Source organism: Caretta caretta, chromosome 7, assembly GCF_965140235.1.
Source record: "Caretta caretta isolate rCarCar2 chromosome 7, rCarCar1.hap1, whole genome shotgun sequence".
Taxonomy (NCBI): Eukaryota; Metazoa; Chordata; order Testudines; family Cheloniidae; genus Caretta; species Caretta caretta.
Genome location: NC_134212.1, coordinates 67,129,232 through 67,142,794, shown reverse-complemented (window position 1 = coordinate 67,142,794; position 13,563 = coordinate 67,129,232). Strand labels below are relative to the sequence as shown.

General features: G+C 40.2%; 1 protein-coding gene across 11 annotated transcripts in view; it reads right to left on the bottom strand.

The window, feature by feature from the left end:
• ZMIZ1 (zinc finger MIZ-type containing 1) overlaps positions 1-13,563 on the bottom strand; it is a 474,637-nt gene that overhangs the window by 307,599 nt on the left and 153,475 nt on the right. For all 11 annotated transcript variants that reach the window (XM_048856930.2, XM_048856927.2, XM_048856919.2 and 8 more), the window contains one exon: positions 5,646-5,725. The gene's annotated coding sequence lies outside the window, so the exon portion shown is untranslated. The remainder of the gene's footprint in view (positions 1-5,645; positions 5,726-13,563) is intronic.

The window sequence follows — 13,563 nt, the reverse complement described above, 5'->3', positions numbered from 1 at the left end:
TCAAGCTATCTGATGTGGGGGACCGGCAATTTTTTTTTTCCAATGGGCGCGCAGACCGGCACCAGTCCGCAGACCACCACTTTGAGTAGCACTGTGCTAGAGGATAAAGCCTTGATAAGTAAGTGTAACAAGCCCTATAGTTTCCTCTAAACCAGGCTAAAGTACCCAACAGAAGCCGAAAAGTCACTGAATATAACCTGCAGCCTGCGCTGAGTGTGGAGAGAACTCTTCTGATCTAAAGGCATTCCTGGACCATTTCCATTTCCTGAACATGTCAATTGCTTTTCAGGGACCAATCTACAGGAACAGCTAAACACATCTGCTGTGGTGACCTCTTGATGGTAGAGGGGAGGAGAGATAAGAAACATCTGTTTATCAAGGAAGAGTATTTGACCCAAGCCCTCTACTATGCCTGTAGATCTTTCCAAACACCCACAGATCTGACCAGCATACTGTGGCTAAAAATAGCCTCTCAGAAGGCCAGAGTGACATGTGAGATTTTCTAACTGTTCTCTAACATAATACATACATGATTATTTGAGTCTCTTTTTTGATCACTGATCTTTAACAGTGATGTTATCACATGATCCCTTAACGCTCGCCTTAACAATTCAACTCATCCAATGGTGCACGCTGCAGGAAGACCTAATGAGACCCTATTTGCTGAGGTAGAATTATAAGAGGTAGAGCTGTGAGCTGTACTTCCATTCGGTCTTGGGGAAAATAATGGAAGAGAAAACGAATAGCATGACACCCATTTCCAGTTCCAAAACCCAGAACTGCTGTTACTTCCCACCCACACTTCCTGCAGCCTTGAGACCCAAGGTTTGGTACATTTACTTCTCCCTATACAGGTTACTGTCTCCTGCCTTTCATGTAATATTTTCCTCCTGTGAGCTTTGCTTTTTTTTTTTTTCTTAATCTCTTCCATTCCTTTCCTCCCTCACAGCTCCTACTTCTTCTTCTCCTTTGCTATTCTCCTTCTTTCTTTGTCATCCATTATTGTCCTTTTGTTTTGTTTTGTTTTCTCACCTGCCCACCTGCAGATTGCCTCTCCCTCTCTTCCCCATTTACAGCTCTTCTCCACTCAGTATCCTTTATTCCCTTCTGTCAGACTTTCCCAACAGACCCTGGACGCAGTCACAGGAGTTCAACGCTAATAGCTGAGACAGACAGGTGGCACCTGGTGTGATCAATATCCCAGAATTTATTGGAACAGAAAAATATTCCAATTTCAATAAAGCCACTGAGACTTGCAGACCAAGATAGTCTCATTCAACAGAAATATCCATTCACTGCTGAAGAAAAGCTTAACAGAGAAGGATGGTTTGTGGTTAATGTGCTGGTCTGGGATGCAGGAGCTCTGGGCTCGATTCTAGACTCGCCTACACACTTCCTCTTTGACCTCACGCAAATCACTTAATCTCTCCTTGCCTCAGTTCCACAACCATGACATGGGGGTAATGCTACTTCTTTTCCCTGTCCTTTCTCTGTCTTGCCTCTTCTGAGTGTATGATCGCCGGGACAAGGGCTGAGTCTTTCTGTGTGTAGCATCTAGCACTATGTGTCCTAGACCTCTGCTGGGACCTCTAGAAGTTACGATGTTATAATTTAATGGAGCATGTCAAAAGCATTTTTTGTTTATGAAAAATGACCTTCCATTTTTAAAGGTGAGTATTTTCACAAAATTGTTCAAAATTTTCTAATTTCAATGAAAACGGAAAAAGTTACAGTTTTTTTAAAATCTATTTTTTTCCCCAAACAAAAAAAAACCCTGACAATTTCAGCAATATTTTTAATCAAATTTTTTCATTTCTTTCCATTTTTTCATGGATTATACTTACCATTATCCAAACAGCACTAATGAGAGAGTAAAATATATGGAGAGTTTTCAGAGAAATCCAGAGAACTCCTTTTTAACAGAAGGCAGATTACTTCCTCTATAAGAAGGCTGTGTTTGCTGTTCTTGGGGCAAATGGCTCTTCCTTGGCTAGACGCATCTAACAGTATGAAATTTTGTAATGCTGTTTCAACACAGTCCTTGAGAGAGGGTATATTTTTGAAGTTTAAACAATGCCACGATGTTATATAGTGCGATTACAATGGGACCAGTATGTTCGCCTCTAATTTCATCACTAATCTCACTCATGCATAAAGCTGTATTGATATGGCTATAAAGCTTCCACTAATCATTGACTCATAGAATATCAGGGTTGGAAGGGACCGCAGGAGGTCATCTAGTCCAACCCCCTGCTCAAAGCAGGACCAATCCCCAACTAAATCATCCCAGCCAGGGCTTTGTCAAGCCTGACCTTAAAAATATCTGAGGAAGGAGATTCCACCATCTCCCTAGGTAACGCATTCCAGTGTTTCACCACCCTCATCGTGAAAAAGTTTTTCCTAATATCCAACCTAAACCTCCCCCACTGCAACTGGAGACCATTACTCCATGTTCTGTCATCTGCTACCACTGAGAACAGTTTAGATCCATCCTCTTTGGAACCTTCTTTCAGGTAGTTGAAAGCAGCTATCAAATCCCCCCTCATTCTTCTCTTCCGCAAACTAAACAATCCCAGTTCCCTCAGCCTCTCCTCATAAGTCACGTGTTCCAGTCCCCTAATCATTTTTGTTGCCCTCCGCAGGACTCTTTCCAATTTTTCCACTTCCTTCTTGTGGTGTGGGGCCCAAAACTGGACACAGTACTCCAGATGAGGCTTCACCAATGTCGAATAGAGGGGAACGATCACGTCCCTCGATCTGCTGGCAATGCCCCGACATATACATCCCAAAATGCCATTGGCCTTCTTGGCAACAAGGGCACACTGTTGACTCATATCCAGCTTCTCGTCCGCTATAACCCCTAGGTCCTTTTCTGCAGAACTGCTGCACAGCCATTCGGTCCCTAGTCTGTAGCGGTGCATGGGATCCTTCCGTCCTAAGTGCAGGACTCTGCACTTGTCCTTGTTGAACCTCTTCAGATTTCTTTTGGACCAATCCTCTAATTTGTCTAGGGCCCTCTGTATCCTATCCCTACCCTCCAGCGTATCTACCTCTCCTCCCAGTTTAGTGTCACTCAAGTGGAAGGTCCCCATCTTGTCCAAGATTGAGGCCCTCACACTTCATCCTACAGCCCAGTCTGGATTGGTGTTTACAGAATCTCAGAAGGAATGTGTGCTCTTCTTACAATGAGGAAGAGCAGGTTTGCATAATCTTAACTGCAGGATCCCAGGAGCCAGAACTAATTCAAAGCTCTCCTAATTTGACTTGGGGATTCTACACTGTGACAGCAAGACTTAGGGAATGGCTCTTCTCTATAACCTTGTTTGAGTGATCATCTTTTGTTTCGATTTACTCCGGTTTGCAAGATGACAGCTATCAAGACAGATTCCAGAATGCCTTTTAAAATGACACATGTCAAAAGTGAACTGTTAAGAGCATCTAAACAGAGGGGTTTGCGTTAATATTTAGCTTCCCAAGAATCAAATTTCAATAACAACTGATTTATTCTCTCACACAAGTGCAACAACAAAAACATTGCCTGACATTGCTTTTCTGATTTTTCTTTAAAAACATGCACTTTAAGGCACACTTGTGTAGTTTATAACAGAAACCCCTCATCGTTTGAGCTCTTAGCACTCCCAGATTGTAATGTCCTTCTGCTGGCAAAAAATAAAAAACCTGCTCTTTCTCTGTGTTTATGAAGCCTCCGGAAATACCATAGCAAACATTCCTGCTCTACAGCAGTGAAACCATGTGATCTGAAGGCACAGCCAAGAACTTCTTTCCCTTGAGTTTCTTCATGGAATGGAAAAAGGAAATTTTTCCTTTGAAGCCAGAATCCATGGCCAGGGCAGCATACACAAGGTTGTTTTTAAAGATTATTTGGCTGAATTCTCTAACCCATGGCTGGACACATCATATTATTTTGTACTGAAAGGGTCAAGTCTTTAGACATATATTCAGATGTAGGGCACAAACCCGAACGTACCTTTTAGGAGACTGCTACAAAAATATTCCCAGGGTATTCTAAAGCAAGGTTTATCATTCTTGTTCTGTGCTATTCTATTTCTTGGTATAAATAATTAAGACGTCTCCCCCCCAGCAATGAAGACTTGATTCATTGGTCTCCCTTTTTATTTTTTTTGGTCTTCCCATTTTTCAGTTTGGTTTTTGTTAGTACTGTTAATGAATGGATTTGCCCATTCAAGTTCTGCTAAATGTGACCAAAGATCACTTGAAGCATAAGCTTGAATAATAGCCTTCCATTTTTATCAGTATTTGTAAGTAATCATTCATGATGTAGGAGGAAGAGGGAGGTCATAAAATGCTGTTCTATACCAGTGAATATTTGTTTTCTTGGTTTAAAAGGAAAAAAAAACAAAACAAAAAAGGAAGACAGCACTGCAGTAATAAAGTACAGCAAACGGCAGGCACACATCACTAACTGGTTCCAGTGGCCATGTAAAAAATGTTTCTAATTATCAGAGGCAAAACTGGGATGGCATTTTCTGCTGGAAGCAAGACTTACACTATAACCTCCTTCCCCCCCTCCTGGCGTATAAATATTGGTCAAACAGTTTTTTCTCATTTGGTTCTTGAAATAAGCAGGTGGGTGGGAGCAGAGGGTGTTTGGAGGTGAGGCTGGGAAGAAACACTGATGAAGAAATGCTTCAGATCAACAGTCTGCACTTCACCAAGATGTATCACTGAAATGCTGGGGAGAAATATTGGTAGTAATAGACAAGGGAAGTCAATTCAATCATTAATGCCAATCCCTCTCAAAGTGGGCTCTCAAATTATGATCTCTGCACCATTGGCTGGTGAGCTGCAGAAAGCTGGATGGTCACGTGGTACTAACACCTCCTCCTTATTTCCAGCTGCTAATTTGCATTAAAAACAACTGAAAATACATTAAACATTTCCCTAAAGTTATTTCCCCACCTACGCAGTGCCACACAGGCATTCTTGAGAGTTGAAGTGGAAATGGTCCCCATAATAGCAAGTGAGGGGGCAGTTGATTCATAAGACAAAACATGAACCACGCTGCAAAAACACTTGAAATCCACTCAGGTACTCTGGAACTATGCCAAAGGCAGAGGCACAACAACCTATCATCTTATGGGTTTTAATTACTACAAAAAATAGATTGAACCAAACAAAGAGAGTAGAACAAGTTTGAAGGAAATAACTAAATATGACAAAAACAAATAAACAAAAAAATACTTGTTGTGTACTTTTCATTTCTCACTACTCCTGGATATAAATACTAAACACCACTTCATTGAAACTACTGTTGAATTTCTACTAAGGGACTGCTAGTTTGTTTATTATAAGTGCATGTTTACTGGGAGCGTGCAGAATATGCTATTGCTCTATTTTACAGCTGGAAAGGCCAGTGCACGCGTAATTTGTTTGTACTGTATATTAGTATCAACAGAATTAAACCCAGGTAGCCAATGAATGTTTATACCAAGGGCTTTGCTTGCAGTGTTTTGTCATTGTCATCAATTGAACTGCTTCTCAAAAGAGCTGATGAACCTTGATAGCAACCAGATGAGTAGTTAAAGCATAAACCATGATGCACTGGCTGGAAAAGACAAGAGGCCCATCGGTATTTTACCAACTGAGAATAAAAATCTTCCTACCTGAGTTCCACAAGTGCCTTCTTCCTCTCAGGATCTGATGACTATTTTCTCAGTGCCTTCACATAACACGATCCATTTTCCTACAATGAAATATAGATGCGTTACCCACACATCCTCATCGGTACAACGAAGCATTTAAGCTGCTAAGGCAGATCTACAAAAACTCATGGAACTTTAAAAGTTCTAAAAAGCAAGACGTGGGAGCAAAGGATTAAGATTTGGGACCCCAGCTTCTATAACCAGCAATTCCACTGATTCGTTGTGGGATTAGGGTGAACCACTTTATCAGTTTGAACCTCAAAGTTTGCCCATCTGTAAAATGAAGATGAGAAGCTGTTAGTGAATTCTACTAAAGTGAGTATCCAGATTTATTAACCTGAAAAGGTAAATATTTTTTCTTCAGTTAAATGCCATGCTGAACTCTCTTTCATTCTCTTAATGGAGACTCTTTGCTGAATGTTATGAACTATCGTTTAAAAAAAAAAAAATCCAACCCTGAACTTTGTTTAGGTGGAGGAGACAAAATAACAAAATACCACAAAACACTACCCTGTCTGAAGCAAAACAAAGCAAATTTACAGATTACTTTGGCATGGCCCCTTGACTTCTAGGAAATGCTGTTTAAATCATAAAAGAAATACTGTAAGGAGGGACAGGGGAATGTTTACTGGCACATGGGTTTTGTTACATGCTGTCTCAGCAGTCAAGCAAGATATCCTTATAGGCTCCTGTTAATAGGCACTAAAACTCAGAGAATACTAGGCAGAAAAAATGAAGAATGTTCACACACAAACACAGTTTGTAATCCTTTTTATTAATTTTCAACTAACTTTTACACAATGATTTTTTGTTTGCAAGAACGTTCATGAAAAGCCAGTCTTCCGAAGCAGAAAATACCCCATGTGATTTCAGTGCCCAGTCAATCAGCAACTGCTAATGATCAATTATTAGGAGTTGAAACCAGAGAGTTAGGAAACAACTCAGACGCTGCAAAATACCCAGATTCAGGGTTAGATGACAAATGTAGAATAATGAAAAAATGTAAGTTATGATTACTTCCTATTTGGATTGCAGGAGCATTTAGTTTGTTAATGGATAATTCACAAAAAGTAAAAAAGCTAAAAATTAAATTATTTGCTAAGAACAGCATCCTCAACTGAAAGAAGTATATTTTCATAAAGACACAATCTGCCTCAAAAACGGATTTGGCTGTATTTCTTGTCCAGGTAAAAAATAACCATTTTAAGAAGCCTGCATTTTGACAGACACTATTGGTGAAAAATTGATCTTTTAGTTTCAATACAATAAGCTCTTCAAAACTCCATTATGTATTTGTTCCCTTCCACAGATACCTTCCCTCTCCCCCCACAATTTTAACTTCTTTCCACTAGAGCTTAGACTTTTGTTCCACCCAGTAGAGGAGTCAGGAGTCCTGGGTTCTATTTCAGGTTCTGCCACTGACACACTGTGTGATTCTGGGTAAGTCACTTCACCTCTCTGGTCCTCAGTTTCCCCATCTGTAAAATGGGAATGATTCTACTGACCTTCCTTTTTAAAGTGCTTTCAGACCTATGGCTGAAAAGCATTCCGCATTATTAATGATCCCACATTATGGATTCTCCATCGCTTTTTTAAAAAATTGGCCCAAACCCATCTCTTCCATGCTACCCATAACCTATACCCCCACTGACACTCGCTATCACCAGTCCATTGGTTCAGTATCACAAACTTCTCTCAGTCCTTCTGGTCACTTTCATGTAAGTACTGCACTTCCAGTGAGGCAGTTGTATAAGCAGTGCACTGTGAAGAGGAACTGTGTTATACGAACATGGACAATCTCTCCTCACAGAGCTTCCAGTTTGCATGTCAGCACTGTCAATGCAATCATGGCTTGGAGAAGACAGTGTATATCTGCTGCTCCTGTAGAGCCAGCAGAGGGAGCACAATAACCAGTTTATGGGACCCAAAGAAGACTTTTTTTTTTTAAATAAAGTTTCTTGACTATGAAATGCTCAATCATTAAAATCCAAGGCACTTGGTATTAGATTATTTCTAGTACCAAAGGCATGTGTGGTGCATTACAAGTTATAAAAGACTAAAATCTCTGTTCTGAGGCGATGACAGTCTAAGATCAATATGTGAAAGGATAACCAACACATTACATACAGACTAGGAAAGTTGTGGGCGTGATGGAAAGACAACAGAGTTGTCTGCCAATTCTTGTGATTTTATCACGAGTCTGACAATATGTCGTGTTTTTCTTTAAGCCTCAGCTCCTGGAATCCTGTGATTACAAGAAAATCTCTTTTAAAAAGGAAACAGAAAGGCAGTTGTCCAATTTCTAGCCCCCATCGTCGTGCAGAAAAGTTCAGAAACGTGACCTGAGTGCACACCCGAAAGGCTCGAAAAACACAAGACAAATAAAAAGAACCCAAAACACGGGGTGGGGTGACAGCGCGCGGTTTATAAGTATAATGACTTTTAAGCCAATCATAATTTTGGGCGCCCAACTCATGGTTTTTGAACACTTGGGGTTGGTAATTAGCAATTCTGCAAGAGTAAACAACGGGAAAGGAAAATATAGCTTGAGAGTGCATAGGACACACACAGAGCAAACCATGCACGATGGCCAGTTTAACATATTTCTCATTTAAATGCATCTCCTCGGTGGCTTATTGTCAGGCCTTATGGAGCAGGGTTTTTTTAAAGAGGGATTAGAACAAAGCCTGTTCCGAGCACAAAAGGGCAGCAAGGAAGAAGGTCTGAAGGCAAGAGTGGGAGAAGGATACACAGTGAGCTCTTAAACAGGAGGGGCTTGTGAAGGGAAAAAAAGAAAGAGGTGAGCAGAGAGAAATAAGCAGTGATTTAGCCGGAGAAGAGCTGAGCAAAAGCTTGGAAGGCCAAGGGAAGCCAGTGAAAGGGTACAAATAGGGAAGTGACACAATCCAGTGTTAAAAGAAAAGGAGGACTTGTGGCACCTTAGAGACTAACAAATTTATTTGAGCATAAGCTTTCGTGAGCTACAGCTCACTTCATCGGATGCATTCAGTGGAAAACCAGTGTTGGATCTTAAAATCTGAACCTACTGATGCGGCTCACAAGAAAAGAAGACTTTCCCTTCCTCTCACATACAGTGGTCCGACATCACAGCTACCAGCCTTTTGACACAGGATGGTCAAAACTTCTTCTCAGAGCCAAGCAACTCTGCTCCATAGTCATCCAAAGAGGTCACTGCTGAGGAACACAAGATATTCTTCCTCAGCCAGAAGAACAATCACATTCCCTCCCACCCCGGGCAAACCAAAATGGCCTCAGTTAGCCCCCAAACTTGCAAAAACTTACACATGTGCCTTAAGCACACAACCACAGTCTCACTGAGACCTAAATTACTGTGGGTGCAACTAAAAATTTCATTCTGGTTTTAGAGTTATTACCGATTCCACTAATATTCTCATTAAAATGGATGATACCATTCAAATCAGGAATACCCCTAATACCAGAATGAACTGTTTAGTGTGCCAGAAGCTTTGCCTCCTCATTCATAAACACCGTATCCGGTATTATAGTTGTATCCCACACCGGAAGCATTCAACAGACACACTTCCTAAATAAGATTGTTAACTCACAAGTGTACGATGGTATTCAGGAAAACAAACAAATATGTACAAAATAGCATCTTTAAACATCAAATATAACCTTCATTATGCAGACTGTGTTATAAGTTAGTTAACTGAGCCCTCTATAGGCTTGCAAAGTTTTTGCAATTTTATTGCTGCAAAATTTGGTGTAGCAATTTATATTCAGCATCATTTAAACTCTCTACATATTTCTTAGGCCCTTACAGAGCTCCCACCTAAAAAGGGGGAAGTGTCTGTTAGTTTTATAGTGAAGAAAAGCCTAAGAACCTAGTGGTACAGATTTTAAGTGCCATACTGGTAAAGAAATAATGGATATAGATCAAAGAGCCCTGTCACAGCATAGATGTAATAAGACCATTTATTTGATTTAACTAACCTCGTTAACTCTTCTTTCAAAATGCACATGGGTGCTTTCCTGTATAGCAGTGCATCATCAGTCTGTGCTCTCTCCAAAGCACAAGCACTGCTCCCTTTGTGTACTCCCTGTACATCACCTTAAAAACAGGACAGGCTTAGATACCCCCATTCATCAGCCAAGGGAACTGGCTGGCTGCACAGGGGCCACAGGCTGTCTCTTTCCCTGTAGTTGTGGGCAGACCCTGCTGCATGCTTGTGAGCTTCAGGGAGGCAACCTGTTTTCCCTGAGCTCCCACTAAGGGCAGTGATAGCTCTATATCCATTATTTCTTTACCATTATTTCTCCTCCCAGCAGAGGGCTGGTGCCCTAAAGGCATAAATGAACCCTTCGTCAACAGCCATGTGCTACATAATTTCTCTTCCAACAGGAGCACAGGATTCTGTAGGCGCAGATTACACAATGAGGCAGTGATTATGAAGCTGCCTTAGGTGTACACTTGTGTGGCTTATCCATGCTATCAAATTTGCACTTTTTACGTTTACACCGTAACATATTACTTAAAAACAGCTTACTATGTACTTTTTTCCTAAATGACTATAACCGACTGCCTAGTGGGTGCAGTACTAACAGATTACAGCTGGTCAGGAATGGATTTTTTTCCCCTGTGAAAAACTGATGCATTTTTAAATTTTGTCAACATTGTCAGGTTTCCAGTGGTTTAAAACTGGAATTTTTTGGTTTTCAATGGCTGAAAAATGTTCCATTTTGTAACAAAACCCTGTTTTTGTTTAAAAGTAAGTGGGCAATTTTTAAAAGATTTTTTTTTCATTTTGTCAAAAACAATTTCCATCACAAAATAATGAGGGTAAATTTTCAACTAGCTCTGTGCAAGATGCTACACCTACGTATAGAAGTTTATACATTGGATTGTATTATTTGAGAGACAGCATCTAATCACAGACGGTACTGTACTGCATATACATTAACTTAACTTTGTAATTTCCTGACTTCTAAGTGCCTAACAGTGGAACCTTAACATTCTGTTAGTTTTTTATGAAAGCGTATAAATCCTCAGACTTCTCCATGTGTCTTAAGTAGCCTCCTCCAACCCATCAAAATACCCAGGCTCTGCTGCCGTTCAGCCACTCCCAGCCAGTTCTGCAATGATCCCCGTATTAGCGGGGCAGGCTTTTCAAATCTGTTCCCTGACCCCCTGCTGTTTGAGGACCTGGAGGTCAGTGTTCCAAGACCATGACCCATGCAACCTGGCTTTGCAGTTCAGCCAGATCAAAATGCCATGTCCAAATTAGCCCTCCAAGAACCACCAACCTGAAAGGGCTACCACCCATCAGGTGCAGTGCATGTGAAGCACCGTTTGTGTGGAGAGCACTCTAATACTGACTATCACTAGAGCGGGTTCAGCATTTTTCAATGGCACAGGTCCAAGAAGAGAAACAAAGAGAGACATCCCAAAGTAGCCGATAGCATGGTGGTTAGGATACTCGTGGGATGTGGGGGACCCAGGTTCAAATCCCTGTTGAGAACCAGGGAGAGCAAGAACTGGCATTTGTTTCCCCCCACATCCCAGGGGAGCACCCTCATCACTGGGCTATTAGCTATTCTCTCTCTCTCAAAAAAAAATTCTTTTGTTTTTGGAAAGGTGTCAGTTGCATGTAGAACAGGGAAATTTCAGAAATTCTGTGAAAGTTTTCACATGGTGGCAAAAATGTTTCCTACCCATCTCTAGTCATTACAAATCTTGGCTGGAGCTGAACCACTGAGATGGGAGAACCCGCACTGTATCCTGTTACCAGAAGCACCAGCCATCCACCCCCACCGTGAGCATTCTTAGTCTATTTCATATTTCTAATTTAACTGAACTCTTCCCCACCCCCACAACTGTAGCTAAACACACAAACTATCATCCAGTCTATCAGAGCAATAGAAGTGGTTTGCATGCAAAAAGGTTCTGCTTCTGTCATTATTAGAGCATCAGATTCTTCTTTACGTATGGCCAAGGAACACATTTGCAGAGAAGCAGAAGTTACTGATTTTTTTGGTGCATGTGTTGGATACCAAATAACCTGTAGGCAGAAAGGAGTCCCTTAAAACTACTCTTAAAGGAAAGACTAATGATATAGATGAGTCACCAGGTAGCTCAGCAGCTATTACTGCTAAGAGAAAAGGTCTGAGCAGGATAACAAGGAAAGAAAGCAGTATGTATGAACAAGACTTACATACAATATCAAACACAGGGAGGAGGTAGGGAGGAGAGAAAATGTCTTCGGTACTCCTAAAGTAGATTATTGCTGCATCCAGCAGTGAGCCTCCCACCCAAATATGTGCTATAAACTTAATTCTCAAATGACAGTATCGCTACTGGGTGCATAAACACTGAGACAAGATTAGACATGCTTGTTTTTAACCATTCATTTCTCTCTCCAGTGAAACGCTAACAGCATAACTTTACTATCGAAATTATTACCCTTCAGAATGTATGCTTTTAACTTTATACATAGCAATTATGTATTCGTAGGCTATTAATGTAAAGTGGCAAAAAAAAATCCAAAATGTTTCAAAAAGGACAAATTAACTTGGTTTGAGAGTCCAGAAACAATCAATCATGCACAATTCATAGGATGATTCTGTAATCTGGACAGAAACTGAGTTGACATGAAAGCCATTTTAATTGTGGATTAAACAAAATTTAAAGATATAAAATACCAACATCTAATAAATTTAAGACTTTATTTGCTGGGTCTAGTAAATCTATCATAGTAGTTCTGGCCACACATGGATAGATTTTTAAAGAGCCTCTGGGATCTCCACTCAAGGACCACAGAGCAAAACAGTGTGGACTCTCCAAAGAGTTTAATATATAAGTGCACTTAGCCAATGTGTTTTACCATAGCTGACTGAAAAAGAGAAGTATATTTCATTAAAACTATTGAAAAAAGAAACATTCGTTTTTTTCAGAAATGACTGAAATAAATGATTTCTCACTTTTTTAAAACAAATTGCTCATCAATGAAAAAATTTGCTTCATTTTGGTCAGGAAAAAAAACTCTCCCACTCTGAAGGGGGAAGTGGGGGAAGAGCGGAGAACTGGAGGGAAGGGGTGCAAAAGTGAGAGAAAACAAGAAACTAAACCAAAAAGGAAACTAAGTGTTTTGGAAAACTGCCAAATTTTTATTCAAAAAAATGAAACACTTTGAAAAAAAATCAAAATATTTTCACAAAATATTGCTGTTTTGGTTAAACTGAATTTTTCAACAGTTTATGCATGTGCGGAAATACTTCAGCCAGCACAAGGGCTTTAGTTTTGCATCAGATAAGAACAGGATTCTTTATTTAGGTGAATTATTTATCGGGAATTTATTTGAAGGACCAAAAAGTTCTGTTTTAGTTCAGTTTCTCCCAAATAATGATATGACGAGGTTTCGTCATTTTGCAAAGTTTAAACTCCTTCATTCTTGTAGGAAAAAAAAAAAAAAAGAATGGAGAATGTTAGGTGGTAAGCTAAAGGCCTGCATTAGCAAAACCAAGGCCTACCTGCCAGAAGAAAATCATAATTCTGATAACTCAATTTTGCCGCCAACCAATATATATTATTATAAGTCTATATATCATCCACTAACCTCATTGGTTAGCAGATATGTAAAAGCCTTGAGATATCAAACTGGATCCTGAAGCTGGAGTATTTCACACAAGAATATCCAAACATTGCTTGCATGTATACGTGCACAGCCAAACCTTTTCCTTCTCATTTTTCTGTGAGGCATCTGCAACTTTGGCTCACCACAGCAGAAAGTATTCTAAATTACAATACTGTATCCATCTCTTTCTGTTGGCTGTATCACTATACACAGCACAGAGCAGTAGAAGGTTTGGTTTTGCAGCCCTTACTCATATAAGTAGTCCC